This window comes from Lithobates pipiens, unplaced genomic scaffold (assembly GCF_037356315.1).
Source record: "Lithobates pipiens isolate NorthernLeopardFrog02 unplaced genomic scaffold, aLitPip1_a1.2 Scaffold_19, whole genome shotgun sequence".
Lineage (NCBI taxonomy): Eukaryota > Metazoa > Chordata > Amphibia > Anura > Ranidae > Lithobates > Lithobates pipiens.
In genome coordinates, this window is record NW_027507764.1 from 140082707 (window position 1) to 140101178 (window position 18472).

The window sequence follows — 18472 nt, forward strand, 5'->3', positions numbered from 1 at the left end:
GTTAAGCCCCATACACGTTATCAGATTTTCAGCTGAGTTTTTCCTTCAGATTTACCAAAACCATATAATATGAGGTCAAACCTTAGGAGTTTCAATGTGTATGCAATCAGGCAGGCCCTTGCACTACATGGTTTTGGTAAATCTGAAGGAAAAACACAGCAGAAAATCTGATAGTGTTTATGGGGCTTAAGGGATAAAAAACTTTGTTTTAGTGGTCCTAAGGGTAAAAAGAGGGGAGGGGGGACATTAATTAATCACCAAGAGTAGTTAAGTTACAGGGCCTGGTGCTGTTTTTGGTAAGTTTATCATAAATCGAAAATATTTTGTATTTTTTACCTTTATAAATAATCTCAAAAGGTGACAAGATAATAAACTAAATTCATTGAACACTTTGCAGCTTCAGCTATGTGCCTGAGCTCTTGTAGGTTTAGGTTGCTCCAAATGATGGTGGATTCTTAAAATATGTATTATTAATTATGCTGTTAAATTTGTAAATCAATTATACAATAGGAGCTAAAAAAAAAGCCAAAATAACTTAGAGTGAAGGTAAGAATGGAATGCAATATTCCTAAACCAGGTTTTCAGAACTAGTCTTTCAACCTGCCATTAGGTTGAACAAAATCATTTTCTACATCTGCAGTATGCAAAAATTAGTAAAGCCTCTGGGCACATAAAAACAATTAAAACTGCTTACACCCACCTCAAGTTGAAGAATTTATTGCATGTTTTTTTGTTTTTTTTAGGGGATGGTTTCTCCAGGGCTGAAATGCTAGCATTCCTACCAGCAGTTATATCCATCCTGATGATGGGGCCACTGGTCATGCACTGATTACAGTGAAAGTGGGATGATGTCAGTAAAAGGGGTGGTGATCAGACTGGTGCTGGTGAGAGAACAGCATGTAGAGTGTTTTTTGTGTACGGCTTGTTACAACCCGAATATTCAGGAAGTTAATCTTTGGACCATGAACTAAGATGAGTATTACTGTGTGCTAGGCGATCCCCTAACAAAAAAACGTATATATGTTTAATGTGCTTGGGTGACAATAGATATAAAGCGGAATGGCATTTTGTTTGCAAAGCAGGGTGTATCATAAAGAACTGGCATTTTTTTTTCATACAATTCTTTTATTTTTTTTCATGCTTTTTACATCTCAGTTCTGCTAATCTCCTCTAGCCTCTACTTCCTGTCTACATGCACTCACTCCAGAGTCAGCCACACAGCATTGCTATGGACTGGCTTTCTGATACTGATTATGACTTATCTGTGAATTATGGAGTTGATTTACTAAAGGAAAATAGACTGTGCACTTTTCAAGGTGCAGTTGCACTCTGCAAGGGCAGGTGCTCCGGGTCTTAGTAAATAAAGTAAAGCTTTACTTTGCAAAGAATACCCAAGGAAAAAAATAAACAAACATATTTTTTGCTTGTAGGATGATGGAAATCAGCAGAGCTTCTGCTCATTTACTAAGCTCTGGAGCAACTACTCTTGCAGATTGTAATTGCACTTTGCAAAGAGCATAGGGGTTGATTTACTTAAAGGCAAATGCACTCTGCACTACAAGTGCACTGCAAGTGCACTTGGATGTGCATTCGCTGTAAATCTGAGGGGAAATTCTGACACGAGGGGAAGCTCTGCTGATTTTATCATCCAATCATCTACAAGCAAAAAAGCTGTTTTCTATTTTCCTTGCATGTCCCCCTTGGATCTACAGCAACTGCACTTCCAAGTGTACTTGCAGTGCACTTGTAGTGCACTTGTAGTGCAAAATGGATTTGCTTTTATTAAGGGAACCCCCTATGTCTTATCAAGGTCTGTCGGCATGGAAGCTTGTACTTTTCAATAGGGACTCATGTGATGGGGGACAATGTAGGGCCATTACTGGAGATAGTTATCACCTCAAAACAGGAAGTGTCTGAACAAGGACCTTCATGGCAGGATCACCAGGTTTAATTTTAATGAAAGCAATAGACTGAAAACTATTTTTTTTTAAATTAAACTAACCTGTTAAAATTTAGCTTAGATTTTAGTAATTTAGTTTACATCTACTATAAATCTATTCGGGCCTACAAAATATAGCAACATGCATTAAAGTTATTTGGGGCTCCACAGCTGATTCTTTTAATCCCAGTTCAGCACAGTGGTGATGATTGATGTTCAAAATCAGGACTGTTCCATGGATAAAAATTCTAGGGCACAACTTCCAAATCCTGACAGCATCTTTAGAAAACAGGGGCTATTGGCAAGTGTACATCTACCTTTATTTTTAGCAAAGGTAAGACTGTCAGCACCACCCTGCCACCCACTTCTATATACTTGTTTGACCATGTGAATTAGCAATAGCATCTCACATCATAAACCAGACACAGGTTTAGCCTGTTTCCTTCCTGTCTGGTAAAAGAAAGGTTTTGCTTGCAGCGGCAAACGTAGCATTAGTGTGAATTACGGCCTCTATGTCACAGCCTAAAGCAAGGCTTGTTCCAGCAACCCAGCACTTCAGAGACCAATTTGTTTAGCTGATCACTGTCTCTTTGACATGGCTGCAAATGTTACCTTTCTTTTTCAATCAAAAACACAGCAGGGCGTGCCATCTGTTTGGCACAAGTTGAGCTCCCTTTCCCCAATGCCTTTTTTGCACAGATAATTCAGACGTGGCAGTTTGCTAAAAATCTTTTAGCCCTCGTTTTTAAAGAGAAATATAGCTCTACCTTATGTAGGAAAAAGAGGCCAGGATTTGAGCAAAACGTGGCCACAAATTTTCAAAGGATTTTTTTTTTCTTCATCGCTGACAAAGGGCACAAGGAGATATAATTTTTTAAATATGAGATAACCTGTAATGTATGTTGATATTTTACAGCAAACAGAAGATGGCTCTCTACCAGCCGGTGCTTTGACATCAGTGTATATTGTTGTTACCGTGCTAAGCAATTAAATATGCATGTTTCATTATGCATGCTGCTCCTCTTTGTCTCTCATAATCTATAGCTCCATAGAATATGCTGGTGCCATATAAATAAATGATGATAATAATGTTTGCAAAGGGCGACTCGCAGTGAAATAATGTCTTTATTGGTAAAAAGTGTTATGTTATAACCAATTTTTTTAACTTTCAAACAAAAAAGTGCAATGCAAACTATCCAAAATTGTATTTTTATTTATTTTTAATTGAAATATTTGATTTTTTTTTTTATTGCCCTATTTGGGTATTTAAAACAACCAGTTGTTTTTGGAGCAGCAAAATCAAAAAATCTGATTCTAATTGTGATTTTCAATAGGAAAAGCAAAACTGAACTAAATTGAAAAAAACGGGAATAAAAAAAAAAAATTCTCTGCACTATTGAAGTGTTTGACAAACCTTCAGCATTTAGTAAATAACTAAATATTTTGAAGAAAATTTGTGTATGATTTATTGGATAAAGTGAAAAAACAAAAGCTGTAAAAACAATAACAAAGTCTATAGAAAAAAATCTGCTTCATCTGGGCATTACATTATTATACAGCCTGTTTTTTTTCTCTCTTTTATGTACAACCTCAGAAGAATATGTCAGTTATCTGTATATGAGAGATATCAATATTTTATGTTTTCTGCCTTGTGTTGTAATATTTTATTTTATTTTAATTTTGATGTAACTTTTTGAGTTATTAGACATCGTGAGAGCTATAACCTCCAGCAGAAGAAAAAAAAATAAAGTTAGCACAAAGAGGACAAGAGCTAGAAGGAAAGTGCTTATCTAAATTTCTTCCAGCTCAGATGCTGTTCGAAACAGTGAAGACCCCCTGATGTAGGAACAGATGATCAGCACCACAAGCTAACACCATAGGGAGGCTCTTGGATGTCTGGATGCTTTGCAGAATACAAATGAATCATCCACATTCTTTCTCTTGCAGCACAGCTCACAGACTGGGCCTCATTAGAATTTATTATCCCTCAGCTTTCTGATGTTAATGCACCAGTTACAGAAAAAGGAAAACAGAAGCAAAAATATAAACAGAAAAGAGCAAAATTACAGCCATTATATTATAGAAAAAATAATTTGAATACAGAATATCATAATCCACAATTTTTCTGTGTTCTCGCGATTTAATCTGTTTTGCCATATCATTTCATGCCACATGTGTTTCAGAAAAGCTTACTGGAGACTATAATGCCACATTTAACTGCAACTGACCTAAGTAAATTGGATCTGTCTAAGTATGTCCCCTGTAGATGCACAGTACTTGATCTAGGTGTCTTAGTGCCTATAAAGGCTTTGGATAAGAGAGTTCTCTCCTGATGGTTCCCTAATCGGCATTATCAGAGATTCACTAATGACAGCCAAAATGCTTTTTAGGTCTCCAGGTCTCCCCACAATGCAGACGAAATGTCTACATTGTGAACAGGCATTTTATTGCACTTATTACGGTGGATAAGAGCCATGGAGTGACAAGTGAGCAGCAGAGCCAAGATTCTAGGCTGAACTATAGTCTACCATTTCCCCATTACAATGGCTTTTAAATTTTTTATAACAAACAGCAATGGTAATGTTACTCCGCTGCATTACAAAGCCATCCAATATCTTTATTTCCTATAGTAAACAGGACAGTGATTACACTAATATCATATTGCAGCACACATGTACAACATGCAAGAAGCATTTGGACCATGGCGCCAGTGACCTGAAACTTCTCACCGTGAAAAATAAAAATGTTAGCAGTCTCAATTATGATCTTCCAGTTCAAGTAAGCAGATGTTATTGTCTTCAGAATGGTCATTCAGCTCACCTATTGTTTTGTGAACTAGTAGAAAAGCACCATTCACTTGGTTATGTTCTTGTAAGCACTGATTTGGAAAATTACCAGGGGAACAATGATAATGCCGATTGGTACAGCACTTGTGGGATATTGGAAACTTATAAAACTACATCATTTGCACTCATCTTTAAAATGCACATGCACAAATAAACATAGGCAAGTTAGGGAAAGAGTTATGTTAAATATTTAGAAAATTTGCTTTGAAAGACATTTACAATTTAAAGAAAGCCATTCAATTTCCAATTCACTTCCCTTTTGTCAAGCACCTTTATATCAACTCAATAGCTGATGATTAGATGATTTAAACCAATTAGGTAAAGTAACATATATGTAATGGGGTGATATACTGAAATTTGTCACATGGCCCAGTGAAGGCTTATTCTATTCCCTTTACTCAACCTATTAGGGATTTACATTTTTTTTAAACTTCCCATCCACATTTTTGGGCATTCAAGGTTAATATAGGTTCACTTGGTTATGGTGAAAATGTGCTCTTTTATTTAATCACCCCTAATTTGTTATGAATATATTAATTAATTATGTAGACATGTAGTGTATGACCATATCGATGACCACCCCCCCCCCCCCCCCCCCATTTCCTAAATCCTGTGCTTCAATCTGAATAAATGAAACTAATGACATATACAATATGTTGATGGTGATTAACTCACTTGTATTTGGGAAGTAACAATGTTACATTTGTACATAAATTCTGAAAAAACTTTATGGTGCTATTGATTATTAATATGTGATTAGGTACATATTATTTTTGATAGAATATTGTTTCACCTTCACTGAAGGTGAAACAAAAATCACATAGTTGAAATTGTTTTCATTAACTGGAGACCTCTGGTGCTGTAGTTGAAGAAAAAGGCCATAAGTGATCACTCTGAAGTGCCATGTGCTGTATGAAAGAGAGAGTCCTAACCCATCTAAAGATAATATCTGGATTCTTTGCAACAGAGAGTATGTTTTTTCAATTAATTGTTGTTACACTAAAAAAGTTACCATGATAGTTGCCAAAGAAAATCTACATCTTCTGAAACAACAAGTAGGGTTCAGAGCAAGCATTTGACAGGGTTTCTTTAGGCCAGTGCAAAATAAATAAACCATGGTACACACATATATATATATTTTTTTCAGAACTAAAACAAAAATGAAATACTTGCAGCTTTTGAGAAAGAATATTATAATACCCCAACCAAAATCAGAAAAAGTAAAGGTATCCTATTTCCAGAATACTGTGCTAATTATACAGTATTTTTTATTAATACAATAAAGATCATTTATTTAGGGAACTCAAATTTCTTCAGCATGTTTATTAGTAAAATCACATATATAGTCTAACAGGCTTACAGACGCACATGGAAGATAAAGTGTTAAAACAAACAATGACATATGCTGCCATATGTCAACCAAATTGCTGCCATTATGGCTAAGAGAACAGATCGACATTTTAGACAAGTAGTACATTTATTCTGACAAATAGAATTTTCTGTTGCAATGATGGAAGCGTTCTGTAATATAGAAAATAGTATGATTTCTATTGCTTGTAGTCCTACACAATGGAGACCTACGCCTAAAGCACTATCAATGTAAATCGCGTGGCAGGCTAGAGTATGACACTGTAACTTCAAAGGCTTTTATGCTAGAGTCACATCATTGGATCAATCTCCATAGATAACTATCATAATATGTTTCTTTCTTTCTATCTTTCCCTCCTTCTCTCTCTTTTTTTTTAACTCTTTCTTTCTTTCTTTCTTCCTCTCTTTCTTTATTTCTTTATCTCTTTCTTTCTTACTAATATGTTATAATTTCCCTTCCTTCCTTCCTTCCTTCCTTCCTTCCTTCCTTCCTTCCTTCCTTCCTTCCTTCCTTCCTTTCTTTCTTTATCATTTTTTCTCTATCAATTTATACATTTCAAAATGTTTTGTTGCATAATTTGTAGCACACGAACCAGAGTAGAGGGAGACCTTGCAATTACCTTCTTTAAAACAATATCATATTTTTATTTGCTATATATAATATCTCTGTACTTCATGTAAACTGTTTTAAAAACCATCTTGCATTAATTGTAATTTTCTAAAAAGAGTTACTTTATTCAGATTTTGCAGATATATGTTTGTTTTTAATGTAGGATACCGGGAAAATGTGAAAAAGCTCAGTGGTTTTTGAAAGCATTGTTACTTTTAAATAATGCTGCGTTTGATTACTGTGTACGGGATATAATTTCTCTGGATATTGAATGGCCATTAATATCTTTTCACATTGATTTTTGAAGTAAAACAGAGGTTCCCTGGGCTGGAATAAATGCTATCTCTTAACAAATGCAGCACAGTAATATCTCTTGCAAGCAATGAAATGAACCCAACTCTGCCAAACACGAAAATATTTTTGCGTCCTGCTAATTTACCTGAAGATCTCATTTAGAAGTTCCACTACTTCTGATGCTATTATCTGGACCGTTATCAAGTGTTTATATAGGTTAATGGTTAGAGGTTAACATTTTCTAATTTAGCCTACACAATGAAGCTAAGCGGTAGAGACGGATCTGTGATTGGACATTAACCTCCCACTAAGATAGCCTACTGCACATCAAATAACTCACTTTACTTTTAGACACCCCCAAAGACACATATTCAAATGTTTACTGAAATTCAGATTTGCTCAGCCATATTCAGTTATATTACATTGTTTCTGGGCTGTTAGTGAACTGTGACATGAGGTACCATAACTAGAGGAGTGCGAACCAAGGTCACAGTGATTTGCCCTGAACTGTGCAGGTTCACTCTTTGTAGATATAGCGACTTTTTGTTAGTTTGTGCAATTTGGAGCTTCAGGTGCCATTAGACATGCCCCATTATTGTACTTTTCCAGCTTCTTCATCCTTCATTATGACATGCAAACCCTTTCCCACAGCCAATCAGGAGTATCGTCAAACAGCACTACAACATAAAAACATTGCAATAGTACATCTTTATTATTATACAGGAATTTTCTTGAATTCTGAACAATTCTTCTAAGCAGCGTTACAGACACGATAAACAGTTGCCCCTATTATGTCACTATTATCACTTATCACAGCCACATTCAGTACAGCTGTCCAATGCCAGTGCACAATAATTCATTTCTGATTTCAAAGTGACTCAGAGTTGTAGATTTTGCCGCAAACAGACAAGAATTAGAAAAGGTAGTTTTAGGGTTAGTTTCTAGTGGGAAAAACCTGGTGCAACTCTTCATAGAAACCATTCAGTTCCCATGTTTTATTGCCAAAGCTTAATTGAACAAGCTGAAGTTAGAAGCTGGTTGGCTATCATGCCCTGCTGCAACAGATTCTGAGTGTTCCAATTTTAGTAGATCTACCTCTATGTGTCTGTCTCACACTGGCGGTGCCCAAATAAATTTAAAAGTCAAATTTGACTTACAGAGTTCTGTAAAATGTTTAGTTGCAATCCCAGACAGCAAGCGATTGAGCTGCAAGTTTGAAAATGACTTGCTAACCACTTGTTAGTCTTGCTAGGCTTCACAAGTTTGTTACACAATTGCAGCATCTCCAAATTGCATGACTCCAGATCAACTTTCTTTGCTAACATTATGCAAGTCTGCTGCAAGTTCTGGGCCAGTTATGCTGTGCAATAGTCATCCCACCATAGGGGTCACTGTGGCTGAATTGGGAAAAGTGTCAACTAAAACTTGTGCTTTAAGTGCTCTGCAAGTGTACAACTTGGCAGTGAAAATGTTTTAACAATACTTACAGTTCACCACCGCCACAAATTTGCTGCAAGGTATCCTTGCTATCTGGAATGGTGCATCTAGTGCTTGAATGTCAAAGAACACACTAGAGATTATATTTAAAAAAAATTAAGACAGCTGATAATTTACTGTCTTTGGCTGACAAATACATTTTGCCGGTGTGTTTTTTGTTCTGAACAGTTAACACACAAGTTAACGACTTGTTATACATATTTTCCAGCTGCTTGCAAGTAAAAGTGCAGGGCTCCTTAGATGTACATCTCCATGGTTTTAAAGGTATCTTTGCTAAGTTCTCTGCAATGTGTTGGAAAACCTGGGCATGCTGTGTCTAGAAGATTAACAGCTCTGTATAAATAAGTAAGTAAATCTTCACTCTGATTACACGTTGTGAAAAAGGTATTTATTTTTTAAATTGTTAAGATAGATATTAGTTTGTATTGTACAAATTGAAGATATATCTTCCACATTTCCTGAAGAAGCAGTACATTTTTACTGCTAAAACCATTAAATGCCACTCTTACCCTATCAGATGATCCAGCTATCAGAGATTGCCAAAGAATTGTGCCTTTATGATATATGATTTAAAGTGGGTGACAGGTGAGATATGATATACACAAATTTATGTAGAATAAACTAATTTAGAACTGAGCACCTAAATAAGTACATACACGTGGTTTTAATATGTATCTTGTAAGAATTGTGTTTAATTAAAGAATATGTTTTATTTAAAAAAATATGTTTGATGTGTGAATCATTTTGAAACAGCCCCAGCAAAGTCCTATCACCCATGTATTCAACGGTTGTGTAATCTCAGAGAGGGATGTGGTGCAATTAAGGTATGAGGTCTGGTACAGCTGCACTGAATTACTGCAAAAGAATATCATTGGGCTCACAAATCAAAATTATTTGTGGATTACAGAATCTCACTTGCTTTCTTTAAAACTTAGTTTCCATTGATTGAATGTAACAGTCTTTATACAGGCATGTTAAGTTGGGTTTCTTTAGGCTGTATGCAGCCCTCTAGTCTTCTTTGCAGCTCTTAGCTAGTTTAAGGACTTGTATTGAATAAGGGACCAGCTGTTCTCCAGTTGATAAAAGCTGTATTTCCTTATATAATTGTTCCAATTTCATACTTCTGGAAACACTTTATAGGCTCTTTCTCAGGCATAAAATGTCATCAGCTGCAATGATTACTATAATGTTAATTACCGAAGTGCAATAAACTTTTTCTGGAGTTAAGTAGGAGTGGTCCTTAGTAAATACAATGGGGCCACCTGAAGATTTATTCCACTCATTCAAGCTTTATATGCCTTCTGTACATATTCAAACAGTCCACGTATGTGTGCAAGCTGCCTATTTAAAAAAAATAAATTAAATTATAGTGACCAAGCTTAATACCATATTCACACTGGCACTCCTCTTCTCAGCTTTTTTAAAGGTAGGAGAAGTAATCTGGGAAGAATAAGCAACTTCTTTGTTTTCCAGATCACTTTACCTGCCTTGAGATATTCCTGCTTTAAAGCAGGTTTAGCAGCATTTAATCTAATCAGATAGATCTATTAGATAGAATCTCTAATCTGACTGCATCTAAATGCTAAGTGCCCAGTGTGAAAAGAGTCATTGCAATATCATAACACACCTTCATGAGTGGCCTCCAATCGCACATAAAATGCAGGTTTGACAGTGCCGGTGTGAATGAGGCCTAACTTACTTAAAGTGTTACCAAACCAAGGAGCCTGCATTCATTATATCTGGACTTCCACAGTACACAGAACTGAGAAATGCAATTATTTTAGTAAATACAAACTCCTAAATACCCTTTATCATCAGCAGTATATAGCAGTCTTGTTACTTCTAAGCCCCTGTACACACGGTCGGAGATTCTGCCAACCAAATCCATCGGATTTTGTCCGTCAGATTTAGTCTGACGGATTGTGTCCGAAACTGTTGCATACACACGGTCGGACTAAGTTGTTGAAAAATCCGATCTTTCAGAACGTGATGACGTAATTTCGTTACGATGGGACTACATTCAGGCTAGTAGCCAATAGCTTTGATGTAGGAATTTGATCTGAGCATGCGTGGCACTTGGTCCGATCAAAATTCTCTACACATGATCGGATTACGTCCGACCGGCCCAGTTGGTCGGGAAATATTTCCAACATGTTGGAAAATTGGGTCCGACGGAGATTCGGACGGAATCAGTCCAATGCATACCACACACAGTCGGATTATCTGACGACACGGTCCGATATGACGCATTCCGACGGATTCTCCGACCGTGTGTACGCGGCATAACAGTTCCTAGTAAAGCTTGTAGGAGGAGTTTTCATACTGCACTGAGCTATCCTATCAGGATCCAGGACCCCTTACCCTCTGTCTGGACAGTGCTGATTGGCCCTGTCCTGATCACATACACTCTCCCAGGAAAAAAAATCCTCTAGCAATACACACCAAACTGAGCATGTGTAGCCTGACTCTAAAGGCTCTGTCCTATCTGGACATGTTTTGAAGTCAGTGGAAGAAGGGGAGGATCTGTGCATACAGGATCAAGCAGCCTTTTTACACAATGCAGAGGATTAACCTCTTAGGTTCCACAGTAAGTATAACAAGCATGCTTTACTGCATATACAGACTGATTTTACTGTTGTGAGTAACACTTTAATGTTCTATATAGAAACAGACAGTCATTCATCCACATGTCATGACAAGTGTTTAAATAAAGAAAAATGTACTGTGTATATATATATATATATATATCTATACACATTATATCTCTTTCTTGTAGTGTTCCTGCTCAAAACATCAAGCACAGCCAGGAAGCCCCAATGGGTTTGTTACATAGTTGCATAGTTAGTAAGGTTGAATAAAGACACCATCCAGTTCAACCTGAGTGAGTGTCTACAATTGTCCCTATCCCTGTAGATTGCATGGTCACATCATTCCCTACACTCAAGGAGCCCACAATCCAAGGACCCCATTCATACACAAGGGCCCATTTTGTTCAGAAGCCAATTAACCTACCAGCATGTCTTTGGAGTGTGGGAGGAAACTGGAGTACCTGGAGGAAACCCACGCAGGCACAGGAAGAACATGCAAACTCCAGGCAGGTAGTGTCGTGGTTGGGATTCGAACCAGTGACCCTTTTTACTGCTAGGTGAGAGTGCTAACCACTACACTACTGTGCTGTCCTAAATTTTTGTCAATAGCAGATTTAAAAAAATTAAGTATTTTTATTTACTATTTCAGAACAGTTTATTTTTGATGATTGGGTACAGGTTGTAGTGATCAGTACTAGCAGTCTCTTTGGCTTTCAAATCATCAGCTCTTCTACTTGGCCCAGGTTTTACATGCTGTAATTCTTTGCTGTGACAACCTGTAAAAACAATTTTAAAACAATTCTTTTTCACTGGAAACATTTATTTTGTGTTCATGGGCCTCTCTGCACAATTCATGAATGGAAGTCTACAATTTTTACAAGGCTACCACGCCCTCTAAAACATCTTTGAAAAATTTCCTCTTTTTCATAATAGCAGCATTTTTGTCCAGGTGTCATGGTAGCTTTCAGTAGAGGTTCAGAACCTTAATTAATAAAACATTTACAAAATTATTATTATTTATTTATTTTTAGCTACTAGCTGCCTGGCCCAAGGTTGGCATTTATGTACATTCTTCAGGTTCAACCACAACCTGTTCCAGCCTGTAACATCATCATCAGTCTTTCTGCCCATCCAAGATTTATGGTCCATGTTGAAGCTTTTCTTGTGTTGTTGTTACATGCCATAAAAATCTATTAAAACTATTAAAACAAAATAGCTAATCAACACCTAATATTTCAAAGGTCCTTAGAGGTCTCCTGCCCCATGGCTATTTGTCTCTCCATGCTACTTGATTGTCACTGGTTTCACAAGAAGAAAAGACACATTATACTGACTGATCCACCTTGCCATAGTCATCCTGACCTACCACACTATTGAAAGGAAATATTAGGTATTCTGGAATACCACCCTTCTTGTAGGTACACCAACAGCGCCCTCAGATATCTGGAGACAGCAAATGAGCAAGAGGCAGGTTGTGCATTCGTAAGATGTCTGTCTTTATTGAGCATGAAAGTAGCTTATATTCAGTATAGATCAAAGGAGGGGGAGTGGTTAGTTTAATGCATACATGTCTAGGGTTATGCCAGTTTGTAACTTAATGTATCTCTATCAACAGTTAGATAGGACATCTGGCCACATATGTTAGCTGATTGCCTAAGGCTAAAAAGGATATACATTCCAAAAACATGCTTGACCACAGTGAGCACATAAGGGAGGGGGGATGCTGTGTAAGCAGTAAGCAGTTTGAACTTACACAATAAGGAACTTCATACAAAATGGCGGGGGTATAAAATGGAGTCATGATGGTGCTGCCTGATTATGGTTCTGCCTGCTCCAAGATACTGATAGTACTTAATGCTGTAGTGCTGTGACTCTGCCACACTATTAGGAGTGATGAAATGCAACTAAGAGAACAATTGAAATTGAAAAATGAAATGCAACTAGATCACAATTGAGAACTCAATGCAGACCAGTTTGCCAATATCTCAATGTAACAGTCTGCTTTCATTTATCTAACTTACTAACCATTCCCATTTATTTTGTAGCTCATTCTAACAGTATGAGTTATAACGTTCCTGTATTAAATAGTGTTAACAAAAGATGTGTAATTGTGTTGTGTCCAATAGTATTAAAGTCATATTTTTTAACTTTACCTTACATGCTTATAAGTCTTACCAGTAGGTACCTAAGAAATGGGCTGAACTTGTGCCGTTTAGTAGATATTAACATCGGCTCCAGTCAGTGACATTACTGGCACATGTCCCATGCCCTGCTGCGATAGTGACTCCCATGTACATGGGCAGGAGTGATGTTGTCACGGTTTAGCCATTCAAATGGCCTGAAAGTGCAAACCCTGAAGGAAGACTGGGTGAAGATGGAAGCATCAGGAGCGGTGACAGCTCAGCGCTAGAGGGCCCCTTGTCAAAGGTAATGCCATAACGTTTATGCAGGTTTATTCCATAATCTGTGAGATGCAGTACATACTAGAACATTATGACATAAGCCTGCAGGGGAAACATTTACCTTTTTTTTTGTACAGTTTTATACCACTTTAAGAGCAATGAAACATATTGCATGGCTTACAAATACAGAACTGCTTAGCACAACGTAGGTTGGCTATAAATGGGCAGTCTTTTCATTGACTGAGAGGTATGTCCTTAAAAAAGTAGCGTTAATACTCAATGCTATTGTGACTTTTCCCCTTTACCCAAGCATTTTTTTTATTTTAAATATAAGGTGCCAATGCTGACATAAATACTAATTGTTATCTCTTGCTTAATAGGCATTTGTATGAGAAGGTACTAAGCTCAGTAGACACACTTAAACAATTAATACTGTATTTGAATGAAAAGTTTATGGGTCAGCATGGATTTTATGGCCCATATATTAATGTTTCCCAGAGAAAAAAGCTGGTTTGGGGTGGGCAGACATACCGTATGTACAGATGTTGAATAAAAGTCTGCATTTCTATTTTTCTCAGGGGAAAATTGGCAAGGAGCAGATGGAAACAAATGGCCTCTGGGTCATTCTTCAATTTACAAATAAAGGATGGCACAGGTAGGATGGGCTGCTTTAGTGCTGGTGTAGCACCCTGCCATAGTCAGGCTAAACTTAGTATATGACTTCACTGTATTCAGTGGAGTGGTAATCAGTTTTTTTGGTCTGATCAGGCTTTCCTAAGGTCAGTGGTTAATAGATCCTTCCTGCTTCTGAAAGAAGCTTCTAGAATACAGAGTAGGAGGATCACCTACTGGTCTGCTCAAGCTTTCCTAAGATCAGCAGTTTATTGCTCCTGCCTCTTTCTGAAAGCTTCCAGAATACAGAGTAGGAGGATCAACCATTGTTCTGATCAGGCTTTCCTAAGGTCAGCAGTTGATTGCTTCTGCCTGCTTCTGAAAGAAGCTTCCAGAATACAGAGTAGGAGGATCAACCACTAAGTTATGAATATTTAAAAAACCTCAGCCAATCCCTGGGAGAGGGTGCCCAGAAGGTGGCTGAGGAAGGTGATAAATGTTTGGGAGGCCTGCTCAGAGTGTCTTTGTCCTGGAGCTGCTAATCCTTGGATGCAGCCTGTGTACTGTAGTTGCTGTTTGGGCCTCAGCAAGTGCTGGGCTGAGGGCCTGGAGAAGATATGGCAAAAAGATTTTTGCTGGAGGTCTTCATCTTGGAATCCGGTCTGGAGAAGAATCTTTGAAGAGTGTTGTCTGGAAGCTGGGTGTCAGACAGCTGTCCTAGGACATTGTGAGTAGGACCTGGTTTTGGACTCTCGGGTGTGCATGAGCTATAAGGAATTGGATGCCATAGGGTACTAGATGGTCTGCTCCTACAGAGACCCTGAATTTGTGGCCAATCTCTATTACCTCCAGTCAAGGCTATTTCAAGAGGATTTTGTAAGTTCATCCTCCTGTTCATTTCTGCTATTGTTTTGGAGTATCCTGAACCCTTAAATCCTCTCCTGTTCAAGTTTCTGAAAATAAAATCCACTAAAAGACATCCGCTAGACTGAGCCTGTGGTGTCAGTGTGCTTGGAACTGTGTCTGTAGCAGGCAGCCTCTGTACAAGCAAGGGGGACCTGGGCATATTCTGGCAGGAATGACCCTTCGTAAACCCACACTGATTACTACTAATGGTACAGTTTTCTTTAGAAAATTCTTGGATATAGTCCCTTATCATCCCCTCCAATAATTTACCTACTATTGATGTTAGGCTGACTTCTACCAAGAAACCAAGAGTGGGATGGGAAGCAGAAGAGCATTACCACCCAGTATTAATAAGATAAACTGGGATGTGGTCCTGAATGGAGATGCTTCACCATTCCAACATCAATCACCATGGAACTGCAGTCACTGACACATGCTATTACTATAGTACTATAGTACTATATTATTATAGTACTATATTACTATAGTACTATAGTACTATATAGCTACCTGCGCTCCATGCAGACTTGGCACCAAACTGCCTGGCAGAGCAAAGTCTTCTAGCATCAACTTCGTTTATGGCTCTCACATGCCATATGATCGAATGTCGAGAGCTTCAAAGAAAGCTGATGCTGGAAAAAAAAACCCTCCCCAACATGAGTGGTAGAATTTGCTCACCAGGCCAAACGTTCCTTGTTCTTTCCTGTAAGAAAACCTATATTGACCTTCCCTGTAAGAAACCCTATCTTGACCAAGCTCTGTTCTCTAGTTATTGGTCCATTTCTTTTCTCTTGCATGCATGTGGGAAATAGGATTAGTCTATAACAGGCTAATCCAATTCCCAACCTCTAAACCCCTTTTTTAGCCTCTTAATCTGGTTTAACTGAATCTATACTCACTTAAGTGATTAATGACCTCTTCAGAGCAAAATCACATAATAACCTTTCCCTGTATGTCTGCTCCAAGATTGGTATTTTCACTGACCCTCTGTTATTAAAATTGCTGCAATTTTTGGAACTCAGGACACTTTCCTGGTTTTCCTCATAGCAAGCCCATCCTTTAAGATCCTCTTCTCCTGTCCTGTCCTCGTCTCTTGGAGTATGGGATGGTTCAGTCCTTGGCCTTGACAGATGACTCTCCAACCTACCCACTGTTGACCTGTCATCTACTTTTCTTGCAATAATTAAAATTTTCTTGTCCGAAACAAATTATCTACACCACTTTGATACTCCTTCATGAAATGTATTTAGTGTAAATTATTCTGTCTAGCCTATCCACCCCTCCAAATCTGCAAATCTGCCTACCCATGGTTCTCGCTCTTCTGCTCATTACAGGCATACCCCACTTACACATTGGGGTCTATTTACTAAAGCTGGAAAGTACAAAATCAGGCTCACGCCTGCATATAAACCAATGAGCTTCTAACCCCAGCTTGTTCAATTAAGCTTTGGTAATAAAACCTGGAAGCTCATTGGTTTCTATGCAGAAGTGAGCCTGATTTTGCACTATCCAGCTTTAGTAAATAAACACCATTGTGTACTTAAAAGTGGGGTATGCCTTTGATTGCTGAGTAACCATTTCTCTTACCTACTGTACTGTGGCATGGTTCGTCATGGTTGTGTCATGTTTACTTCTATTTTCTTATTTTTCATTTGTACCCCTTTATTTTATAATGTACATTACTGCATAGTATTTATTGGAATAACAGTACTTTATCATTTAGAGTATTAAAGAATCATCATTAGAATTAACGTTACTGCAATTCTAGTCAATAGTTTCTCTAAGCAACCCAATTACAATCTCCCCACCTAGGGGAGAGCAATGACAGCTTTCCAGGTGTAGAAAATTTGAAGCACAAGCTCTAGGTGCATTGAGTATGTATGAGCCCATTTATTTACTAGGATCTTGGTAACCATTAGCTCTAAATAGGTATGTGAATATTATTCTTGTATATCATCTTGTATAATGAGAAATCTTATATAAATGAGATATCCTGTGTAAAAAAAAAAAAACTGACATAAATGAAAACGGAAAAATAATGATACCTCAGCAAATTTTTGTTCAAGACTTTTGTATATTTAACCTTTAAAATGAGCAAAGAAGCAAATCTCATCCTCAGCCTCTGTCTTTTCCTACTAGAAGGATGTTTATGAGGAGTATCACAGTAAGCCTTTTTTTGTACAGCAGAAGTCTACAGCTGCTGCAAAGCCTCTTGGGAAGCACCAATCATAGTACTGCTGCAAGATAATAGGGCGGCAGCAGAGGTTTCCTATATCCATGTCATTCAGCGAGGACTACTGCTGCTTTGATTTACTGATAGCTCAATATTTGGGTCAGTAGGAAGCAGACGTATTTTGTCAGATGGCTCCTGGGCACACTATGCCTGTGCAGTGAGTTCTCTGGTCACATTCAGTCTAGTAGGAATCAGCACAGGGAAATGAACACACTTTATATGTTAGCTTCCACTGCACTGGCTGATCAGATTAGAAAATTATTGTGATTATTCCTTATGATGATAATGGTCAATTCATTGCTTTAGCATGTCATCTATTTGCAGACGTTCCTTCAGAAAAGCCAATTGACCCCCAACCAGGCAGGTTAATATGATAGATAAATATTTATCGTAAAAGGAGAAATCTGTGTTGTGACCACGCTGAAATGCTCGAATTTAGAGGATGGTTGGTTGCAAAATATCTAACAATGCATCATTATTAACTTGCTAACACTTAAATTGAGCAGAAAAGACATGTGCCAATACATATGACCATTTTCTCAGTAGCATTTTTTACCTATCCTGTTAAAGTTCTGCTTGGTAACTATTTGTAAATATATTAACGAAGGATTTATTTCCAGAATCGTCTTTGAATATTTTCAATTGTTGTACAGTTTAATTTTGTTTATATATATATATATATATATATATATATATATATATACACATATCTATCTAATATATATATATATATATATATATATATATATATATATACACACATATCTATACACACATATCTATACACACACACATATATATATATATATATATATATATATATATATATATATATATAAATTCAGATACTTTTATAACGCTGTAAATTTACGCAGTGTTTTACATATGCATTGTACATTCACATCAGTATATATATAACAAAATTATATGTATATATAAAATATATGCTAGACAGATAGATAGATAGATAGATAGACAGACAGATAGATCATATCTATAGATATATTTATAATAATAAATATAGATTATTTATTGTTATAAAATATTTTATCTTATAATATTATATACTATCATTTAAATTATGTTTACGTATGTATTTATACTTTTTATGATTTTTAATATGATCATTTTAAATTTTATATATATATTTTTTTTAAATTGGGCAAATAAATGTTAA